This window comes from Capsella rubella, unplaced genomic scaffold (assembly GCF_000375325.1).
Source record: "Capsella rubella cultivar Monte Gargano unplaced genomic scaffold, Caprub1_0 scaffold_9, whole genome shotgun sequence".
Classification (NCBI taxonomy): Eukaryota; Viridiplantae; Streptophyta; class Magnoliopsida; order Brassicales; family Brassicaceae; genus Capsella; species Capsella rubella.
Window position 1 is genome coordinate 246750 of NW_006238915.1, and position 23381 is coordinate 270130.

The following is a 23381-nucleotide window of genomic DNA, read 5'->3' on the forward strand; positions in this document are numbered from 1 at the left end:
ATCTAGATGTACCTTATAAACTATATAAAAGTTTACAATTTTTCATATTTGAAAAGGGATATTTTAAAAATGGATAGAAAATTGGTCTATTTTAAAAAAGGGGTACACCAAAAGGGGTATTTCTCAAAAATTCTTTTTCAACTATAAGGGTTATATGTTGAGTTTATAAATGTGCATTATAGTTTAGATTTTATAATTAAACGAGATTATTTATCGGTTTGGGTTTACTAAAGAAGAGTGAGATTTAGGTTTTACAATTAAACAAGGTTATTTCTCAGTTTGGGTTCATAAAGGAGAATTAGGATTTACAGTTTACAAATAAATTAGATTTTGAGTTTAACTAAATACATAATTTTATTCATGATTTTATTTTATAATATGTTATATTTGTTTAATTTTTAATTTATGTATGAATGTATTATGCCATTGAGCAATTTCATTGTCTAAAACATAAGGGTGAATAAAATATTTTCGAAAATATTTTCGAAAATATTTTTTTTAGCTTAAATTAAAGATAACAAAGTTCAATATAAATCGTCATATAGTAATTTTAAAATATTTTTAAAATATGTAGTTTTTTATAATTCGTATTTGAAAGATTTTTTTAATGTTTTCCTCAATAATGCTATAATTTATTTTAGAATCTTTATATTTATTTGCGTTGTTTATATGAATTTATTTACAAATGACTATATTTATATTTAACATCATATTTTAGATTAATGTTAATTTGAAAGAACTTTACCATCATATTAAATAATAATTAATTAATTTTCATAGTCTGAGAATGATTTTTTGAAAAATTGAAAGTTAAGAAATAACAATTTTTACAAAATGGTATAATCATGTTTTAGAGGATAATTGCTAAATTAAGATTTTATAAAATATTTTAGCAATATTATGAGTAATGGTGAATAGCTCTCAAATAGCTCCCAAATGTTTTGGTGATTGTTAGTTTGACATTAATAGATTTTTATAATTAACGTTTAATAACGAATTTTAAGAGAGATATATATATATATATGTACACGTTTATTTGATAGTTCAAACCAAATAAAACCTCTTTCCGAATTAAAATTAATTTCTCTTATTTTTCAAAAAAAATTTAGAAATTATTTTTTTATAAGTTATAATTAATTTTTGTTTTAATTTAATTTTAAATAAAGATAACCCGTCCATCGGACGGGTACTATACTAGTATATTATAAGATCTCATTATATTAGCTAAGAAATTCATTTTTCTATCAAACGAGTTTTAAAGTTTTAAAATAAAAAAGTTTAAATAATATAATAATTTAAATATATGTTAGTATAGGGTGTATGAGATAAAATTTAATATTTGCTAGAGAGAACGTTGAAAAAAATGCTAAAATTTAATTTTTTTAAAACTATACATCATGAATATACTCTAGGCGCTAGTTAGGAGACCGGCCATTGTATAATCGCTTAATAGTATATGTGAGATCTAGGCGATAGATTTAATTTAGTAAAAAAACATATATATACATGATGAATATGTCTACATATATCTAGTGTATATAAATCTAAATACTAACTCTAATTTATCAATAATTTATGTAAAACTAATAAAATAAATAATGAGAATTTTTAAAAAATAGCTCTTTTGGTGTACCCCTTTTCAAAAATACCTATTTTATCTAGCCATTTTCAAAAATACCCATGTTTACCTACAAGTATGTCTAAGCGCCACTGATCGTAGCATATCTCTAGATCAGATATACCTCTTGTGGTTCCCCTATAGTATCTCAATGCTATACTAACCACAACCCCAAAACTTTCAAAAAATAGAACCACCCAACTCGGCACTTTCTATTTTAGAAAGTCAACACATATTTCTTTTCTCATGACAACACACTAGTTAAATACAAGAAATACTCATCTTATTAAACGCCAATGTCATAATCGTTACAACCAAAACGAAAATATAAAATACAAAAGAGTTACATCCAAAGCCAAACTCAAAACAAACAAAACCAACAATATACTCTTCGACCTGCTTGTCGAACCCAACTTAGTCTCAGTAAGAGACCTATTAAGACCACACAACTTCGCTATCTTGAGATAGACCATATCTCCAACCTCAAACTCTAACTCCTTGCACAGCTTATCAACATTACACTTCTGTCGATCTTGCGCCTCCTTAATGTTCAGCTTCAGAACCCGAATCTCTTTGAAGTTTCCTGAACAAAGTCTGCACCATAAATGCTCATCTCCCCCCCCCCCTACGTGAGTCCAGCATAGAGGTATCCGACATGGTCTCCCATACAACACCTCATAAGGAGCCATCCCAATACTCGCCTGGTAGCTAATATTGTAGGCAAACTCCACCAAGCTCAAATGATCTGCCCACTGACAACCCAATCCAACACACACATACTCAACAGATCCTCAAGCGTCTGGATGGCCTGCTCTGACTGCATGTCTATCTGAGGATGGTAAACCGTACTCCAAAACGCAATAGTGAACTTCGAATCCCGGTCTGATACAATATTGGTCAGTACTCCATGAAGTCTCATAATCTCTTGCACATATTTCTTGGCTAACACTACCACTGCATCAGTCTTCTTTATAGCCATGAAGTGTGTAGACTTGGCCAAACGATCCACAGTGACCCAAATGGCATCCTTGAACCGAGACATTGGCAAACCCACCACGAAATTTATCGTGATCATGTCCCACTTCCATTATGGGATAGGAATACTCAGTAGTAGCCCACTTGGCACCTAATTCTCAGCTTTCACTAGCATACACACATCACACTCAGACACCCACTTAGCCACGTCTGTCTTCATCCCAACCCAGTGGTAGTACCTCTTCATGTCTTTGTACATATTGGTCGATCATGGATGAATAGAGAACATACTCGTATGAGCCTCATTCGGAATCTCACGCCTCAAACCTCATCTTTGGACACACAAACCCGCCCATGCACAAGGATAGTCACGTTAGCCGCAAGCTGATACTCCGAATATGTATCCTTAGAAGCATTAACCAGCCTTGCATCCTTCTCATGAGCCGCCCAAACTCTAATAAGAAGATATTCTCGGTTAGCTGCCTCTAACCCAAGTGACTTCTAAGAATTAGCACACAAACGTAGAGTGCTAATCTCTCCCACCAAGGTCTCCATATCCTACCCTCTAGCGGAAGCCGCCTGCTTCCTACTCAAGGCATTTGCAACCAAATTAGCTTTACCGGGGTGGTAAGCTATCTCTAAATAATAATCTACAACCAACTCCATCCACCGCCTCTGTCTCAAATTCAACTCAAGCTGCGTGAATATGTACTTCAGGCTCTTATGATCTATAAACACTTAAACATTCGTCCCATACAGATAGGATCTCCAAATCTTCAGAGGGAAGACTGAAACAAGCGCAATGTAGTACATGAGGTTATCGATCCAAATGGGTGTATTGTAAACAATCAAGATATAGCAGAACTAATCAAGTCAAGCCAGGCAGTTGAAAGTTTGGAATTAAGAACTCAAATGCATAAAAGTAAACTACCGTATAATAAACTAAAAGATCTAAGAACAGTACTGAAGATAAGCTACAGTGGATTGACCATTGACCCGACCGTTACCTCTGTTGAGCCGATCGGACGGCTGAGATTGACATGATCGGACGGCTGAGATCGACCCGATCGGATGGCTAGGATCGAACATGATCGAACGGCTGAGAGTCGAACGCGATCGGTTGACCATTGACTCGACCGTTGCATCGTTGACCCGACCGAGTGGGCTTTTGTTAATGGGTTTTAAGGCCCAATTGGCTCCTTTTCTCTTTCTTTTCTCCTCTTGGCCCGTTAACACCTTTCTTCACTCACAATCAAACCTGAACACATATTAGACTACAAGCAAACATTTCAAAATCATAACGACTTAAATAAATATGTACAAGGATACCATTGAGACTTCCTCCCAAGTGAGCTTGTTTAAAGTCACTAAGCTTGGCTTGGAATATTCCTCAAGCAATGGTTGAACAATGGAGAGGCTATGTGATTCTGTCCAAGGCCAATGACCAATGTATATTATACTTATTCTTCGCAGCATATCTCTTTTTAAATGTGAGAACCCTTTTAGCTTTCCTAGAGGTCAGGACATGATTTCTTCTTTTTAGCTCTACAATTTGCTCAGTCAGTCCTTGAATGGTTGTTGCTAGCCGCATGAGGTCTTTCTTTAGAGTCTTTATTACTTGATGCTATGTGCACGTGGGAGTGGAGAAAAAAGTTCCTTCTGTTCGATTATTGTGGCCCTATACGGATCTGCCATGTTTACTTCCATCCTTGTACCACGTTCGAAATCAAGGCTCATTGTTCCCCTTGCCATATCCATCACCATTCCTGCACAGGCTAGGAAAGGCCTCCAAGGATCAGCTGATACTGTGGTTCCCTCTCCATTTCCAGGATCAAAAGGTCTGTGGGGATCTTGATTCCACCAACTTCCACTAGGAGATCTTCTAGTACTCCCACAGGTTGTCTCAAACTTCTGTCCGCCAACACATCTATAAGGCTGTACGGTGTAAACGTTGTATAGCCCATCCGCTGAGCTATTGAGAGGGGCATTAAGCTAATTAAAGCTCCCGAGTCACATAGACACTCGTTGAAGATCGTTGATCTGATCGAGCAGGGAAGCGTGAGAGCCCCAGGATCTCCTATTTTTCTGCTAGGACCTCGAGAAGGTGGTGTCCAACTCTTCCTTTGTTTCATTTTTTCTAGCAATACCTCTTTGAGAATCTCCTTATAAGAAGGGATTTTGGCGAAAGCCTCTACCAAGGCCTTCATCTAATCAAGGATGTTGTTGTACTCTTCTTTGATTTCAGCTTTGGATTCTTCCGGGTAAAGTAGTGGTCTTCGGGTTGCTGGTTTTGGACTGGTGCTTCTGTTTGGACGAAGGGGCTCGTCAGAACTTAACTCACACATCCAGTCAGGCAGGCAGCATACACGATAGCAAACTCGATTGGGGCCATGGTACCCCCGATCGGATCTGTAGTAGACTCGATCGGGTTCGATGTTAGTCCGGTCGAGTCTACTATATGCTCGATCGGGTTCACCGTCAGAGATATTTGTTTAAGTTGAATCATCCCCCTATTGAATCTCACTGTCCGTAGTGAAAGGTGGATATGGTTCTCCCAAAGTGATTGCGTTAGCAGTAGCAAACTCTTTCAGGTTCATGATAGACTTTCCTAGTAGCTGTCCGGTAGGAGTGGAGGTTTGCTTGCCTTCCAAGTGAGCAACCTTGTTGCTGAAAACATCGAACTTCTGGTTCAGGTCGTTGAGAGATGTGTTGACATAATTGCGAAGATCGGCTATCTTTTTTGCTTGATCGAGGTTGTTGTTGGTCTGTCCTTGGAGAATTTGATGGAGAATAGCTTGGAAGTCCTGTTCTTGAGGTGCGTTAGAAGGTTGTTGTTGGAATCCTGGAGGATGTGCCATAGGCTGTTGATAAGCACCTTGGGACTGTTGCTGAGGGTTGAAACCCTGTTTTTGATTGAAGCCAACAAATGGCTTGTTCTGGAATTGCTGTTGCTGAGGGGGATAGACTTGATCTGAGGGTTGACAACGTTGGTGCTTCTATAAGAGAGGTTCAGGTTGGTTTTATAGTTGTTGTAACCCTTTTGGTAGCCTCCTTGATTCTGAATATAGCTCACCTCCTCAGTGTTGTCACAATCACCCTCATGAGGTTGAAAGGTCTCCTGCTCATGAATAAAGTGAACACTCTTCTGCTGGTTCATCAAAAACTTGTTGAGCTTGTCGTTAAGTGCCTTCATATCCTTCTTATACTTGTCATCTTGGTCGGTGTTGCCACGAACGGTTCTGTCATAGACCTCGTTGTATGTTCCATCAGACTGAGCTAGATTCTCCACGAGTTCCCAACCGGCTTCAACATCCTTGTTTAGAAAATTTCCATTGCTGGCCGTATCAAGAAGTAGGCGAAACTTGGACATTATTCCTCGGTAGAGAGTACTAAGGATCGACTCGTTGCTGAAACCGTGATGAGGACATTGGGATTGGTAGCAAAGCTAGAGATGCCGTTCCTTAATCTTGCAGTTCGTGCATTGGAGAAGAACTTAGACAAAAATGCTTTCTTGCACTCTTCCCAAGTTATGATTGATCTAGCGGGCAATGACTTCTCCCATTGATGAGATTTATCACCAAGGGCGAACGGAAACAATCTCAGCTTGAACACGTCTTCACTAACACCATTGATTTTGGTTAAGCCACACATTCGATCGAATTCGTCGAGGTGGTCGAGAGGATCTTCCATGGACAATCCATGAAACTTGTTGCCTTGTATCATCGAAATGAGACTACTCTTGATTTCGAAGTTGTTGTTTTGAACTGTTGAAGGCACGATCCCCTGACGAGTGGTATGATTTCGTGGGGCATCACCGGCTCTGATTAGTGTAGGTGCCCTTGGTGGAGGGTCCATCTCCACTTGCTGATTGTTGATGTCTGATGTTTGAACACGTTGTTTTTGGAGTTATGTAGGCGAGCGGTCAATGTTGTTGAGATAATTGAGTAGGTGATGGTTGCCCTTGGATCTGGTGTGCATGCAAGGTGGCTCGATCAGTAACACGTGGTAGGCTCGATCGGATTGGTTGTAGATTCGGTCGAGTGCAGAGTGTAGCTCGGTCGAGTGTACCTGAAATGCAAAACAGACAAGTAGCAAAGGTAGAAATCAGTAATCGAATGTAAAGAAAATAGAAAGAACTTGATCTAGATAAAACTGGAATCCTAAATGGAACAAATAACACCCAAATGGCAGCGGCGGCAAATGGAAACAAGCGTTTTTGTGTGTTCTTGGAGTTAAATTCCCAAGTGCAATGTAGTACATGAGGTTATCTATCCAAATCGGTGTATTGTAATCAATCTAGATATAGCAGAACTAATCAAGTCAAGCCAGACAATTGAAAGTTTGGAATTAAGAACTCAAATGCATAAAAGTAAACTACAGAATGATAAACTAAAAAATCTAAGAACATTACTGAAGATAAGCTAAAGGATCTAAGAACTACAGCAGCAATAATAAAGCAGTAAAGATAATCAAGTAACAATCAGGGAATAAAAGGTCTCAAGGATGGGGTTAATGGGTTAATGAATCCTCTTAATCTCATTGGGGTGCTTAACATGCTCAACAGATCTATTCCTAGACAATGAATCACTTAACCTAATCAGTCCAATCTCTTGGCAAATATTATCAAATCTAAGCACTTCTTATTCTCAACTTTCATTGATGAAACATACTATAGATAGGCATAAAGAACAAGCTCATTAATGTCAATCTAGTCCTTAACAGCCAATCTCTTGGGTAAGTAAATAGATTTCTGGCATTAGTGGATCATACATTCCATTTGAACACTTTTTGAGTGCTGGAATGTCTAAGATCTAATCCCACATGGTTAATGATAAGACTAGAGATTAAATTAACTAATCCAGAAGGAATCTACTGAAATCTAAGCTTAAACACCCCTAAAGACTAAGATTCTTCACTAACCTATCCCATCCTCAAAACCCTAGAAATCTACTCAGATCTTGAATATATCACCAATACAAACCAAGAAATCCTTAAATCTTGTATAACTAGATAGATAATGATCTAAGTAGCAAAATAATATAAAAAATCAACTCCAAAAACTCAATAGATCAAAAGATATTGAGATTACAAGTTTCTGGAAATGTTTGGTGGCTACAGAGAAAAACCCTAATGAAACTCGATTTTTTTATCTTAATGACCCAAAGTCTCTATTTATACTAAGTAGGGGAAGCCCTAAAACAAAAAAAATACAAATTACAAAGTCGGTTTGAAACGAGCTCGGTCGGGTTCATGTTGGGCTCGTTCGGGTCCTCCCTCGGCTCTTCCGAGTCCAGCTTACTCCTCTAGGTCCGGGTGCTTGATCGTGCTTACCTTGGTCGGGCTGAGTGCACCCGATCGGGTCCATGCTCTGATGTGTCTGGGTGTGCATGTTTTTACTCTAAAATGCAAATGATATGCTAATTTCTATTCTAAAAATCCTAAATGTGAAATATAATGGAAAAGAGCTGATACTTAGTAGAAACAAGACTTCAAACATGCAAACAATGCACAAAACATATGCTTAAAAGAGTAGAAATATGAAGTTATCAAACACTACCGTTGTCATCTCCAAATCATGAGTAATGTAGTTGCCCTCATGCTTCTGCAACTACCGCAAAGCATATGCAATCATCTTACCCTGCTGCATTAACACATAACCCAAACCAACTCTTTAAGCATCTGTGTAACGCCTCAACCACAATCTCTCCAGTGGGCCCCAAGCCCGCCTCTCTTAATGGGTCACATGTCCTCTCATTAGGCCCATGAGCACATTAATAGCCAAAGGTCGGTTTGCTACATCCGGGAGGCTTAAATAGTTGTTTACCAACCCTATAAATCACCACATGGTCTTTCCCTGTGTTTTGGCCTCACTCACACAGTTCAGACTATCACTTCTCGGAAGGTTACCTATCTTTTGACTACTCTAGCATAAGCACTCTTAACTGTGGAGTTCTCTCAGGACCTTTGACCGATAAGATAAGTGCACTTTGATGACATGGGTAACCAAATCATTCATTTAAACCTCTCCCCAAACTGGGGTCTCACAATTCATTTAATCCTGCATGACCCGAGTACAGCAAGAGTCTGCCAGAAACTATGACTCCATGCGGTCCAATGCCTCTGCCGAGAAATACTTGGCATTAAACTCTACCAAGAAGTCCCCCCACACCATCATTCTCTGTTCCCTCTTGGCTAGCACACTATTCCACCATAAGTGTGCATCATTAGGCAAGTAGTGAGTCGTTAGGTCCACCCGGTACGCCTCCGGGCACCTCATGCACTAGAAGTACCGCTCCAATCTCACCCGCCACTCATCCGCTAAAGCAAAATCGGAACCTCCAAAAAACATGGACATCCAGAACAGCTACAATTTCTCCATTATCCTCAGATAGTACGGCTGCTCGACAACCACCATCCCAGGCCCACCTGGCCCAACATTATGTTACTCCTGCCACCCCTGGCGCTCCAACTGGAGCCTGCACTAGTACCACTCCCAGTAACCGCTCCAAAAGTTGCGTCAGCAGTTCTACTAGACGATCATTCTGACCCTGGGCCCCACCTGCTAGAACACCCCCAACCGGGTTCCTAGCCACACTAGTATCATCTCTGGCCAAGCCGGCTCCGGCGGCACTTACACTAACATCACCCAGGGATCCCTCTCAAAACGTCTAAGAATCGCTGACTTGCTCAGCCGTAGCACTCAGGCCCACACTCATGTCACTATCTGAGGCAACACCATGTCCCCTGCCGCGACCACGCCCACGACCACGACCACGACCAGCAGTTCCACTTCTTACCATTTGCACTAAACAACAGAAGGTTAAGAACACAGAGCATTAAACCACAAAATACACAACTTACCGTGGAATCTCACTGAAAGCTTGAGAGACTGATCTAGGTCTCCATGCCCATACAATTGAAAAGACACATACATTCAACCAAGTATGCAATTCACATCATCATTCCTCATCAAAAAAATTCACACATCACATCACAATCACCCATTTAACCCAGCCCTAGAACCGTAAGGGCTCTGATACCAAATTGAATTTTTTTAATTTTTTATTATGCAACCAAATTAAACCATTTAATTTAAACCAACTAAACCAGCTAAACTGGACTAAATCAATTTAACTCATTCAATTCCAGTATAAATTGGTTCACTAGCAATTCCAAACTAAACCAACCTTAATCAATAAAACCAGCGGAAGAAAGTAGATCAACAATCCAGCAAAACAATTGCATAAACCAAACATCTAGCAAACATTTCAGAAAATAATATAATCAACTTATCATATCTCTAAGATTACAGGAACTAGCATTTCTAACAATAGCAGTGCATATTATTTAAACACAGCCAACGAGCCCTTATATCATTCTAATCTACTCGCCATGATTATATGGTCACACATTTCCTTTACCCGTATCACAGAAAGAGATGCATAAGTATTTCCATAAATACTTAGAGAGACACTCATCCCAACCATTGGGCTATACAGACAAGCAGTAACAACCATCATTAAGCAAAATAGTCAAAATCAAGCATTTAATACACATAAAACGCCACAAGTGACGATCGGTGTCGACACTTACGGTCGACACGACGCTCGACACTCCATTCGTGAGTTGCAACTATACTTGCGAAACAAAACGTTGGTGTCGAGCGACATATTGACACTGACACTCTATAGGCACTCTAGTTGCGTTTTCTCACTGGATATCAACTCCCAAGTTACGAGCGAATCTCCAAGAGGTTTCAAAGGGGTCATACAACATATAAACAACCAAACAAGCAAGAAAATCAATGAAACAATCATCAAAATATACAAAAATTGATCAAAACTGCTTATATAAGCCTTGGTCATTCACTCACCTTTGAAATGAATGAACAGTAACAAAAGCAAGGGAGAACAAGGAAGGATCTTACTCTTCTAATACCAACAACCACGGATCAAGCCTCCTCTAGTCTAAAAAAACCAAGAACAGCCAACAAACACCACCAAACAACCTTATAGAAACCCTTAGGAACTTTTAGAAACCTTTAGAACTCTTTCGCTCTATGAAATGTTAAAAAGCGGTTGAAAGAAGACACAAGTCAAACCGAAATCAAACACAACCTAGGGCTAACCAACCCATCTCCCAATCAATTTCGCAACTAAAAATCAAAACCGGTCGAACCAAAAATTTTAGTGTCAATCGACACCCACAACCGGTGTCGATCAACACCCCAAAATAAAATTCACGGGTGTTACAGATTCGGTGTTTTCTTGGGTTGGTGGGGTACTATCGACAAATTATGAAGGGTTTTTTTAGCACGGCTTAACCAATGACTAAATTGACAAGGAAGGATGTTCTCTTTGTGTGGATATTTGAGTGTGAGCAGGGGTTTGCTAAGCTTAAAGAGATGTCGAGGAGCACGCCGGTCTTGGTTTTACCATAGCAGGGGAGCCTTATGTGGTGTATATAGATGCTTCAAGAGTTAGGTTGGGTTATGTGTTGATGCAGTAGGGTAAGTTGATTGCATATGCTTTGCGACAGTTGAGGAAGCATGATGCCAATTACCCTACTCATGATTTGGAGATAACGGCGGTGGTCTTGAATTATAAGAGCCTGAATTATATATTCATGCAGAATGAGTTCAATTTGATGCAGAGGATGTGGATAGGGTTGGTGGCAGATTATGATCTGGAGATAGCTTACCATCCTGGTAAGGCTAATCTGATTGGAGTGGTTTGCCGAGAGGTTTGCTGTAGAGTCTGCCTATATTGGAGTGGAAATGGGACATGATACAATGGAATTTGTGGTGGGTTTATCGGTGTCTCGGTTTAAAGATGTCATTTAGGTCATTGTGTATCGTTTGACCAAGTCAGCTTATTTTATGGCTATCAAGAAGACTGATGGAGCAGTAGTGTTAGCCAATAAGTATGTGCAGATAGTGACGCTTTATAAAGTACCGGCCAGTATTGTGTCAGACCATGATTCAAAATTTACTTCTACGTTCTGGAGGGCTTTCTAAAAGGAGATGGGCACAAATGTGCATGTGAGCACGGCTTACCATCCTCAGACAGGCGGGCAGTCAGATTGGACTATCCAAACGCTTGAGGATCTGTTGATGATGTGTACGTTGGATTGGGGTGGTCAGTGGGCAGATCACTTGAGCTTGGTGGAGTTTTCTTATAATAACAACTACTAGGCGAGTATTGGGATGGCTCCTTAAGAGGCGTTGTATAGGAGACCATGCTGTACACCTTAAGTGGGGGAGAGGAGCATATATGGTGCAGACTTTGTTCAGGAGACCTCAAAAAAGATTCGGGTTTTGAAGTTGAAGATTGGCATAAGAGTTATGCTGATAAGAGGCGCAAAGAATAGGAGATTGAGGTGGGAGATAGAGTGTATCTCAAGATCGCGATTTCCGTGTTCCTAACAGGTCCCTTACTGATACTAAGCCAAGTGAGGTATATAGGTTCTTTCAGGATTATTGAGCGGGTTGGACCTGTGGCGTATCGGTTGGAGTTGCCCAAGTGTTTGCATAAGGATGATGAGGTGTTGGATAAAATTCATCTAGATCTTTAGCCCAACATGACTCTAGAGGCGAGACCAGTGAGGGTTCCTAAAAGGCGGGTGAAGAAATTTTGGCGTATGAAGATTCATTTGATGAGGGTGCAGTAGGATTGTAATGGAGTCATAGAGGAGATTTGGGAGCCTGAGGCCAAGATTAATGCAAGGTTCCTAAAGCAGGTCGAGGTTTAGATCGTGGGTCATGTGTTGTTCTCCGTGTTGGAGTTCAGTTTTTGTTTTGGTTGTAACTCTTTTGTATTTTCGTTTGGTTGTAACGATTATGACTTTGGAGTATAATAAGACGAGTAACTCTTGGAGTATACTTGTGTTGTCATAAGAAAAGAAATATGTGTTAAGTTTCTAAAAATGGAAATTTATGGAGTAGACTTTTCTATTTTTAGAAATTTGAAACTAGGATTTTTATCTTTTGGAGTTAAATCTCCCCAGTGCAATGTAGTACAAAGGGTTTATCGATCTAATTGGGTGCAATGAAAAAACCAAGATGCAACATAAAATAATAACTTAAGCCAAGCAAATTATAGTTTAGATTATCAATTCAAATTCATAAAAGTAAATGACAAAATGAGAGTAAGGATTAAGAACAACATTAAACAAGCAAGAACTACATAAGCAGAATAGAAACAAGAAAACAATCAGATGAATAAAAGTCTGAAGGATGGGGTTAATGGGTTAATGAGTTAATGAATCCTCTTAATCTTAATAGGGTGCTTAGAATACTCAAACAGATCTAATCCTAGACAATGAACCATTTAAGCTAATCAATCCAATTCCTTAGCAGAGATTATCAAATCTAAGGCACTTCCTAATCTCAATTCTCATTGATGAAACATGCAGTAGAAAGGCATAAATATCATGCTCATTAATGTCAGTTTACTCCTTAAGCAACTAATCTCTTAGGTTAAGAAAGTGAATCTCTAGTATTAGTGGTTCAGACATTTCATCAAACACCTTTTGGGTGCTGAAATGTCTAAGACCTAATCCACATGATCAAGGCAGAATTAGTTATTTGAACTCTAATCCAGAAGGGGTATATTGAAATCTATGCTTAATTACCCCTAGAGGCTAAAATTCTTCACTAACCTATCACATCCTCAAGAACCCTAGTTCACTACTCAAACCCAGAAAACATGATCATAGACTCAAACCTAGAAAACTCTAAAAGATGCATAATTAGATCAATCTAGATGTAAGAAGCAATACTGAATAAAGAACCGACAATAAACTCTAAATATATATATAAATATTAAGATTACAAGTTTTTTGATGTTTATGAGGCTAAAGCATAAAAACCGAAGGCAAAATCGAGATTCTTTACAAATGAGGGGAAGAGGTCTATTTATAGTAAGAGAGGGGAGCCCTAGTTAACTAGCAAACAAAACAGAAAGTCTATTTGAAGTGCTCAACCGGGAGCTCGATCCGCTGCTCAAACTAGTGGCAGATGGTGTGGTCCAGTCGTGCTCGAGTCTTCATTCTTTTCATCCGATCAATTGCTCGATCGTGTGCTTGCTCGTGTGATCGACCTTGTGCTTCCACAGCTCCTTCTTCTCAGCCATTCCTTCTTGTTCTCGTGCCAAACTCTATGTGGATCCCTTCCTTAGCTCAACTGATCTCCAAAATACATGATTTTATACTCAAATGCAAACATGGATGCAATGCTAATGCAATATTATTCTAAAATGAAAATCATACTAGAAAAGACTCAAAACCTAAGAAACAAGACTCAAATCATGCAAAAAAAAAAAGACCAAATGCTTATAAACTAAGTAAAATGCAGAGACATCAAAAGTTTTTGGTATAAAGGCTATTATAGAATTGCGATGCTATAGAAGAACCACATGAGGTATATCTGATATAGAGATATGCTCGGGGGTGTTTAGATTTATTTGCGCAGATGACTCGTGATGGCCTCAGATGACACATGATGGCCTCAGATGACGATTTGAGAGTACGCTTTAGGGTGACGACCTGAGAGCGAGAGTGACTCCTTGGATACCGTAGCTTGAAAGATTAGGGCCTGATAGTGAGCCAGTATGACTTGAAGGTTGCAGTCTGTGAACAGAGGAAGTGGTTTAGTATGAGCAAAAAGGGTCTGGAACGTGAGTATATTGATTAGAGAGAGACCTCGGATAGGTCAGTGGTAGGAGTGTGTGTCGTGGTGTCTGTTTCACAGAGTCCTAAACTGATAGACAGTATTGAAGGATTCGAGGACAAATTCATGTTAGTGGGGGAGAATTGTAACACCTATGTTCGAAATGGGTGGTGTCCCTCGACTCCAATATTTTTTGGTTCAGACCGGTTGCGATATGATTGCAATTCAATTGTGTTGGTTTGGGTTAACCCTACGGCTCTTGTTCAAAAGAGAAAACTCGACAGTAGTGTTATTTTCATCCGCTTTGTTATTTCTCAAAGAGTGAAAGTTTCTAAGTGTTCTTCAGTGAAGTTTTGAGAGATTCTAGTGAGGTTAGAGGCTTGTTCTTGGTGGTTCTCGTCTAGAGAAATGGAGTTTCATGATTAATGGGTGTTAGGAGAGTCTGATCTTTCCATTTCTCTTTCTTTCATTGATGTTCAATCCATTTCAAAGGTGAGTGCATGACTAAGGCTTATATAAGCCGTTTTGATTCATGTTTTATTGATTCCTATGATTGTTGATTGATTTCTTTCCTTGTATGCTTGTTTTTTGTGGTGGCTCTGTACGAGTCTTGTGGAGTGTCTTTTCGGCCATAATGTGCAAGGAGGAGGAGATCTATCGATGAGAAGCGACTGGAGTAATGTTAGGGTTTCAATGTCAATCGACACCGGTGGTGGGTGTCGATCAACACTAACATTCTGTGTTGCGAAGGATAGTCGCGAGTGACGATCGACACTACTCGTTTTTTTGGGTTTCCTGGAGCGAGTGTCGAGTGACACCAGGAGGGAGACCTCAGCAGCAGCTAAGATTGTTTAGTTTGTTTTATTAAACAGCAGTTACTTGACACTATGACAAACGAAACGACGATAAAATGTTTACGAATTATGAGTGAATGTAGAATTCATTTTGTAAGTGAATTTTGTAATAAATTTTCTTAATATAATTTTCTCGTGAAAAAAGTATTATGACCCCCATGATTAATTTTTCCGGTCTCCGCCACTGAGATTGAGAAGACAGTTGTGTGCATAGATCAAACACCATAGATGACAAAGACGACCACAACGAGCCATTCAAGTAACTGATTTTCTTTTCATTATCTGTATACAAATTTTATTTATTATCAAATTTTTTTTTGTCAAATAGATAAATAATACTTAAATAGAAATGAAATAACATTTGTCTTGAAAGAAAAAAAATAAAACATTATAGTTGAACAACCCGTCCAGTGGGATCATCCGCCATGTGGCACACCCCGCCACATGACATCCTTAGGGCATGATCAATGGCATAACCCCAAGGATGGATGTTAGGGTAATTATAATATATAAATAATGTAATAGTGTGTTTTAAAAACCAAGCAAAATTGTTGTGTTATTGGTTGAACCCGTAGTTTCTTAAATTTATAATAATATAATAATGATATATTTATTAATTTTAATAATTTGAAAATTAAAAAAATGAAAATTTTTAAAACTTAGAAATTTATAAATTAGAACAATAAAAATGGAAACATTTAAATTAGAACAATAAAGATAGAAATATATAATTATAAACAACACAAACATAACAACTTTATAAATCTTTTTAAACAAAACAAACATAACAACTTTATAAATCTTTTTAAACAAAACACAAACAAACTTTATAAAACAAATAGTAACAAATAAAAGACAATAAAGATAAAAATTATAAACATAAAAACATAAAAATTTACAACATAACTTCAAAAAATAGAAACATAAAAATGAAACACAATACATATTATTAAATGAAAAAAGTTTAAACACCATTTTAATAATTAGGAAGATGTCCAAATTTAGTCCAAATATTCTCAATCAAATCGTCTTTCAATTGGTGATGTGCTTGTTTATCACGAATTCTTCTTCGACGATCACCTATACCGTCGAGATTTGTAGCCATATTGTTCGAAAATGTTTGATCCTGGGCACCTTCTTGGAATTCTTGTTCGTCAAAGAGAGTGTATGAATGTCGTTCATCTTCAACAATCATATTATGAAGTATGAGACATGCTCTCATAATATAAGCGATTTTTCCTTTTTCCCATAGAAGACATGGATTCTTAACCATGGCGAATCTTGCTTGAATGACTCCAAATGCACGCTCAACATCTTTCCGTGCAGATTCTTGACGTTTTGCAAACAAAGAATGTTTCAGGGTTTGTGGTAGTCGGATGGATTGAATAAATGTCCCCCAGTCGGGGTAAATACCATCCTTAAGATAGTAAGTCATGTTATATTCCCTTCCGTTGACATAGTAGTTCTTTTGGGGGCTTGACCTTGTATAATGTCATTAAAAACCGGTGATTGATCAAGAACATTTAAATCGTTGCAAGTACCTGGTGCTCCAAAAAATGCGTGCCATATCCAAAGATCTTGTGAAGCAACCGCCTCCAAAACAATAGTTGGTTTTCCGGTACCTCCAGAATGCATACCTTTCCATGCGGTTGGACAATTTTTCCACTCCCAGTGCATACAATCGATGCTCCCAACCATCCCCGGAAAACCCCGTTGTTCTCCAATATAAAGTAGCCTTTGAAGATCCTCTTCTGTAGGCCGCCTTAGGTATTCATCGCCAAACAAGTCAACAATTCCAACGACAAAATGTTCCAAACAGTTTCGAGCTGTGGTTGCACCAAGATGTATATATTCGTCAACCGTGTCTGATCCACCTCCGTAGGCTAAAAGTCGAATTGCTGCAGTACACTTTTGGAGGGGTGAAATACCATTTCGGAAGGTTGCATCTTTTTTAGGCTGAAAATATCCAACTTCTTCTGAGAGACGATTGACAATACGTAGGAACAATGGCTTGTTCATTCGAAACCGTCTTCGAAACATCCTTTCCGGGTAAGTAGGATTGTCACTAAAATAATCGTTCCACAAACGTTCGTGACCTTCTTCTCGATTTCTTTCGATATATGCACGTTTTTTCTTTCCCGGGGTATATCTTCTACTGTCGGTTCTACTTGATTATCAAGTAGATCTTGATAATATTTGTCAAAATCATCATCATTATTGGAGTTATAATGATAATGAAAATTGTTTGAAGAGGAAGCCATAACAAGGCAGTTTATAAAAAGTAGAAAATAATAATGTAAAAAGTTATTATATGAAATAAAGAAGAGTTGAAAACTTAGAGTAATGGTGGTGTTTGTGAGATAATTGATATCACTTTGCTGTTGAGAGAGTATAAAGGAAATGAGAGAGAGTTGAGGTTATTGAAAGAGATTGTGATGTATGAATCAAAATATGGATTCGTATTATATAGAGAATGAGTTCAGACAAAGAAACAAACACATGTGGAATGGAAAAAACAAAGACATGTGATATATATTTTGACAGACAAAGAGTGGAGAGAAAGAAACAAATACATGTTTTCATCAGTCCGTGAAAGACATGCACTAGTAAATCATGTGAAAGAGTGACAAAGAAACAACTACATACCAAACTCATGTGACTAAATAGTCATACTACAATCCTCGTGTAAAACATACACATTGTTATTACATTGACGAACATGGCATCAAACAAGTGTTGCATAGAACTTGAGTCTGTTGGTGGTTGAAAGAAGGGTTTTGGGTGCCTTGTGGAGATCCAAAGTTGAGATTTTGGGAAAAGCTATCGTAAGGAAAGTTATTCAGGCTAAAGTAACCAGGAGCACCACCATATGGATTATTATTTCAATCCATATGATGCTACAACACAGATCCTAAGACAGACAGAGATGGTAAAAGAGCAATGGTACAAGAGCAACCACCAGAATAGATATGAATGATAGATGCTACCAGAGATATGAAACAAGGGAACGAGAAGAGATATGATAGAAGGAAAAGAAGAGATACATTATAGAAGGGAAAGACCAGAGAACTGAAATGAGGGAAAGAAGAGAGTCATTATGGAAGAGAAAGACAATGAAGATGATAGAGGGGAAAGAAGAAAGAGGATCATCACGAAAAGGAAAAAGGGAGATGGAAGATGGTAATTGATAACAGCACATTAAGAGTTATTACAAAGCAAATAGCTCAACTACTTCAATCAAATCACAATCAACAGAATAGTACTCTTATTAAGTATACATGGTTTCTAGTTCCGAAAAGAACCTAAAATGTTATTACATTTACATGTAATAGTAAATACTAATCTTGTGGTCACAAGATTAGAGGTTCAAAGCAAGAGAATGTAACCGGATTCATTCTTTTAACCCCATGAACTTATAATAAGATTATAAGGTACTAGACATAGCAATAAAGGGAGTGGACAGAGCTAACACTTAATGTTTGTTACATCCTAGTTCTCAAATGGATTCAATTAAAGTATCAGAGAATGTACAATTATAACCTAGTAGACCGACATTTAAAGCAAGAGAATTGACATTCACCACTTCCATTTCAAACACAATGAAATTTACACAAGCACATGATCAATACAGAATCAAAGGTTCAATATACAAGTTCTCAGTCTCTACCTAAACATGCTAGTTCTCAAACGGATTCATTTAAAGCAAGAGAATGTACAATTATAAAAAAGTAGACAGAACATGAAATAAATGTTTTTAACATTCACCACTTCAATTTCAAATACAAGGAAATTTACACAAGCACAAGATCAATACATAATCAATGGTTCAATATACTAGTTCTCAGTCTCTACCTAAACATGTTATTGATGTTAAGAGCAGTATTAAGACATGTAATAACCTCTAAATTTGGAGATCATGTTGATGTAGATTACCCCAATGCGATTACCAACGACACTCAGCTTCAATCCTCAGGAATAAATTTGAAAAACAAGAGTTATGTTATAGTATAATGAGCCTGAAGCCTATAACAGAGCAGTTGTAATTCCATCCCTAAAAATCAAATTGTCCTACACAATATAATGCCTCAGAAGAACACATATGACCTAATGACTCCACATAAGACAAATAACGAAAGGATTGACGCAATAAGAAGATACCGTACTTCACAAATTAATAAGAAGGAAAGGAAGAGACTTCCATGTACCTTATCTTGGCCTCGATTTGGGGAAAGAGATATTCAAGGGACGAGACGGTGAAGGAGGATGTGATTCCGATAGAGAATCTGCTGACCAGTTGACGGAGGGGAAGGAGGAGTCGCTACCGGAACAGGGAGAACCCACTGAGACGAGATGGAGAACAAGAGCAAATCGATTTCTCCCAACTCGAAATCGCAACTCTCCTAGGGTTCGAAGACGAGAAGGAGAACAAGACGAAATCGATTTCTAGGGAAGAGGCGGATGGGAAGAAGAAGACGGCGATCACGGAGGGGAAAAATTTGGAAGAAGAACAAGAGGAGATGAAAGGGTGAAATCGGTTTCTAGGGTTCTTCGCGAGAGAGAGTTTCGGGGTTGCGATTTCGTGATTTGGAGATTTTTGTGTTTGTTCTTTTACCCACAAAAGATAAATGGTTTTCTAAAAATAATTCAATCAACCTATCTATTGTTAACACGTGGTGTAAGATGCGGCAAAGAAAGAGTCTTCTCCAGCATTCGATTGCCGCTTATAAACATACTGTTTGGATTTTTGCCCTATATTAAATTGCCCGAAGGCCCGTTGGGTTGCAGCGATAATTATGGCCTTACAGCGCTGCAGCGCATCGACCCTAACCTCTCTCATGTGGGCCCAATCTGCGCCGCCCACTGCTTGCAGCCACCTGGCCCACCAGGTAAGTTATTGGTGGGCCTGACGTTTCTCGAACCCAGGTCCTCACCCTTTAACAACCTTCCCACCGTGGAAGTTGTCACCAGTGGTCTTTATTGAAATATCGACAATAAAGATTATGAGAAAGAATATAAATAGTACGAAAACGATGAATGTGAAGAGAAATATGAAGACATTAAGTATTGGCAGCCAATTGAGTTTGGGCAAACAAGAATAATTCATCAACTAATTAATGATAGTTAATACTATTGATTTTTATTATTTATAAAATTGTATTTGAAATGAATTTTTTTTTATAAGATGAAGTTTAATAACTATCATTAATCATATAAACTTCTCACTAAAATATATTAAACTAGATAAGGGCACGCGTAAAAACGCGGGTTAAAATTTATGTTTTCACGTATAAATTAAAATACTGTATGTGTTAAAATTTGAAAAATCATAATATTAACAACAATAATTTAATCAATATTAATTGAATATCATATTTTATAATATAGATTAGGGCCCATCTAATAGACGTTTTATGTATTTTATAATATAGATTAGGGCCCATCTAATAGAGGTTTTATTGTAAGAATATTATATCCAAAGTATTCAAAAAAAAGATAACTTTTTACGTTAGTAAAAAAGTTTTTGTTGAACAAAATAATTTATGTATCATATATATTTAAAAGTCGTTATTAAACATTCATTATAAAAATATAGTATTGTTAAATTACCGATCACCAAAACAATTGTGGAGAATTTTTGAGAAGAATTTTTGAAAATTATGGGCTATGTCATTTTAAGGACTGCCATTTTCCACAACTTTTTTTCCCGCTTGCCAAAGAGCAAAAGTAAAAAGACACTCTTACTCTACACAAAAGAAATGAATAAAATATTGTTTCTTTCTCTCTCTCCACACCTCCAGCATTTTTTTCTCTGGATTTTCTTTCTCTCAAAACCTTCATCTCTCTCGTTTCAATTTTCTTTTTATTAATATCTCACATCAATGGTAAAATCTAATGAAGGACAAAAGGCTTGAAGGAATAAACTATTTCGATCACAACGATGAACAACGATGATTTTACTCTAGGTAGGTATGTGGTTCACGTTGGTGACCAAATCAATTTCCCAATTTGTCTTTCACTGGACCAGATCTAATGAATCGGAACCGATAGATCAAACTTGTGCACCCTACAAATCTCCTGAAACCACAACTGATTGACCAGAGGATGAAATAAGTAATGCATCTATTGAAGACATCATTTACGATCCATCGAGGTTTAGATCAAACTTGTGCACCCTACAAATCTCCTGAAACCACAACTGATTGACCAGAGGATGAAATAAGTAATGCATCTATTGAAGACATCATTTACGATCCATCGAGGTTTACATTTTAGATCTCACATTTTTGTGTAGATGGATTAGATCTGGTGGACTAGATCCGGTAGACTAGATCTAGTGGACTAGATCGGGTAGACTAGATCCAGTTGACTATATCTATTTTGTTTCCTAATTTGTTGTCTATTATACCTATATAGCAAACTAAGTCCAAATTTTTCATAAACAAACTTGTCTATAATACATATGTTAGATGGATGAACAAAAAAACCTGTCCATAATCGAGTATAGACAAAAAGCAAAGAATATCGATACAAAACTTGTCCACAACTGAAATTACAGCTGGAGAAAATGTCCCATCACATGTCAGAAAAAACTGTCTTTAGAACTCCTTCATGTAAGTTTCGATGAACCAGATCTACTGCACATATCATGTCCATAAACACAGTTGTCCATATATAGCTTTACTACTTATCTATTTTTGTTTGTTCTTCACCAGTTTAAGAAAGCTTATGCAATCCTTGCCAGAGTACAATAGCCTACTCACCCCGCGTCGAAGGACATGTCGTGGAGAAGTCCCTTGGATCCGTCAAAGTAAGCTTTCGATGGACAAGATCTACTTTACATATTTTTTCCATCATATAAAACTTTATTTGTGTCCTTTTTTACATAATTTTATAGTCTATCGACTATTACCCGCAAGATTTTAGTCTACATCCCAACCAATTAATGCTCACTGCTGGCATCCTAAATAACGTCACATCCATGCTATTTTCAAACAGAAGGAAGCTAATGTAACACCCCGACCGCCATCTCTCTAGTGGACCCCATGTACACCACCAGCCCATGGGCCCACCTTTCTTAATGGGCCTCACGTCGTCTCACTAGGCCCATGAGCCCATTAATACCCGACGGCCGGTTATCTACGTCCGGGAGGCTTAAAGACTTGTTTACCGACCCTACAAATCACCACATGATCTTTCCCTGTGTTTTGGCCTCACTCACACAGTTCCGACAACCACTTCCCGGAAGTTCACCCATCCTTTGACTACTCCAGCATAAGCATGCTTAACTGTGGAGTTCTCTTAGGACCATTGACCAAAAAGATAAGTGCACTTTTGGTTACATAGGTGGCCAAATCAATTCATTTAAACCTCTCCGCAATCGGGGTCTCACAGCTAAGCTTTCACATTCCAAAGCTGAGGGTCAAATCGTCCAGTCATCCACTAGCGTGGCCTGTTTTGAAAGGTGTTATTGATAATGTCACTTCCACAATTTTGAGTTTCCAAAATAGCAGAATACATAAAATTTCCTTTTGAGAAATGCCCTTTTTGGTGTATCACTTTTCAAAAATATCCTCATTTTCTATCTATTTTCAAAAATACCCATTTTCATATGAAAAATTATAAACTTTTATATGATTAATAAGGTACATCTAGATCATCATTACTATTGGGAGACTCGATCCAAATATTTATAATATTTTAAAAGGTTCTACAGCTTTGATAAGGGTTTTATAAGGTTTACAAAGTTTGTATAAGGTTTTTAAATAGTTTTAAAAATATATTTATATAGTATTTCTGAAATATATATATATATATATATATATATATATATATATATATTTATACATATTTAAAGATAATTTGTGTCTATATATATGAGCTACACATATTTTTTTGATAAATTTCAAATTTTTAGTTGCTTTATGAAAAAATTTGAAAGAGATGTGTTTTTAAAAAGTGGTATTGGAGGGGTATTTTTGAAATTATTTTTCATAATATTACTATTACCAAAATTTTGAAAAAACTTAATTTAGATATTATACCCTAAACATGATTATACCATTATCCTAAAATTTTTTTTTCCTAATTTCCAGTTTTTTTAAAAACTATTCTCGTATATTTTGTTTACTTTGCAATTTATTGTATTTCTTAAAATTAATTAATTATTAAAACTTTGATGGTAAAGTTCTTACAAATTAACATCAATCCAACAAAATGAGTAATAATGTCGTTGAGATAGGCATTAATAAATATTTTTAAATATAAA

The 23381-nt window shown here is 37.4% G+C and overlaps 1 pseudogene; it reads right to left on the reverse strand.

Moving 5' to 3' along the window:
* Nucleotides 1-16091: 16091 nt before the first annotated feature.
* LOC111829563 lies at nucleotides 16092-21893 on the reverse strand (annotated as a pseudogene).
* Nucleotides 21894-23381: the final 1488 nt, after the last annotated feature.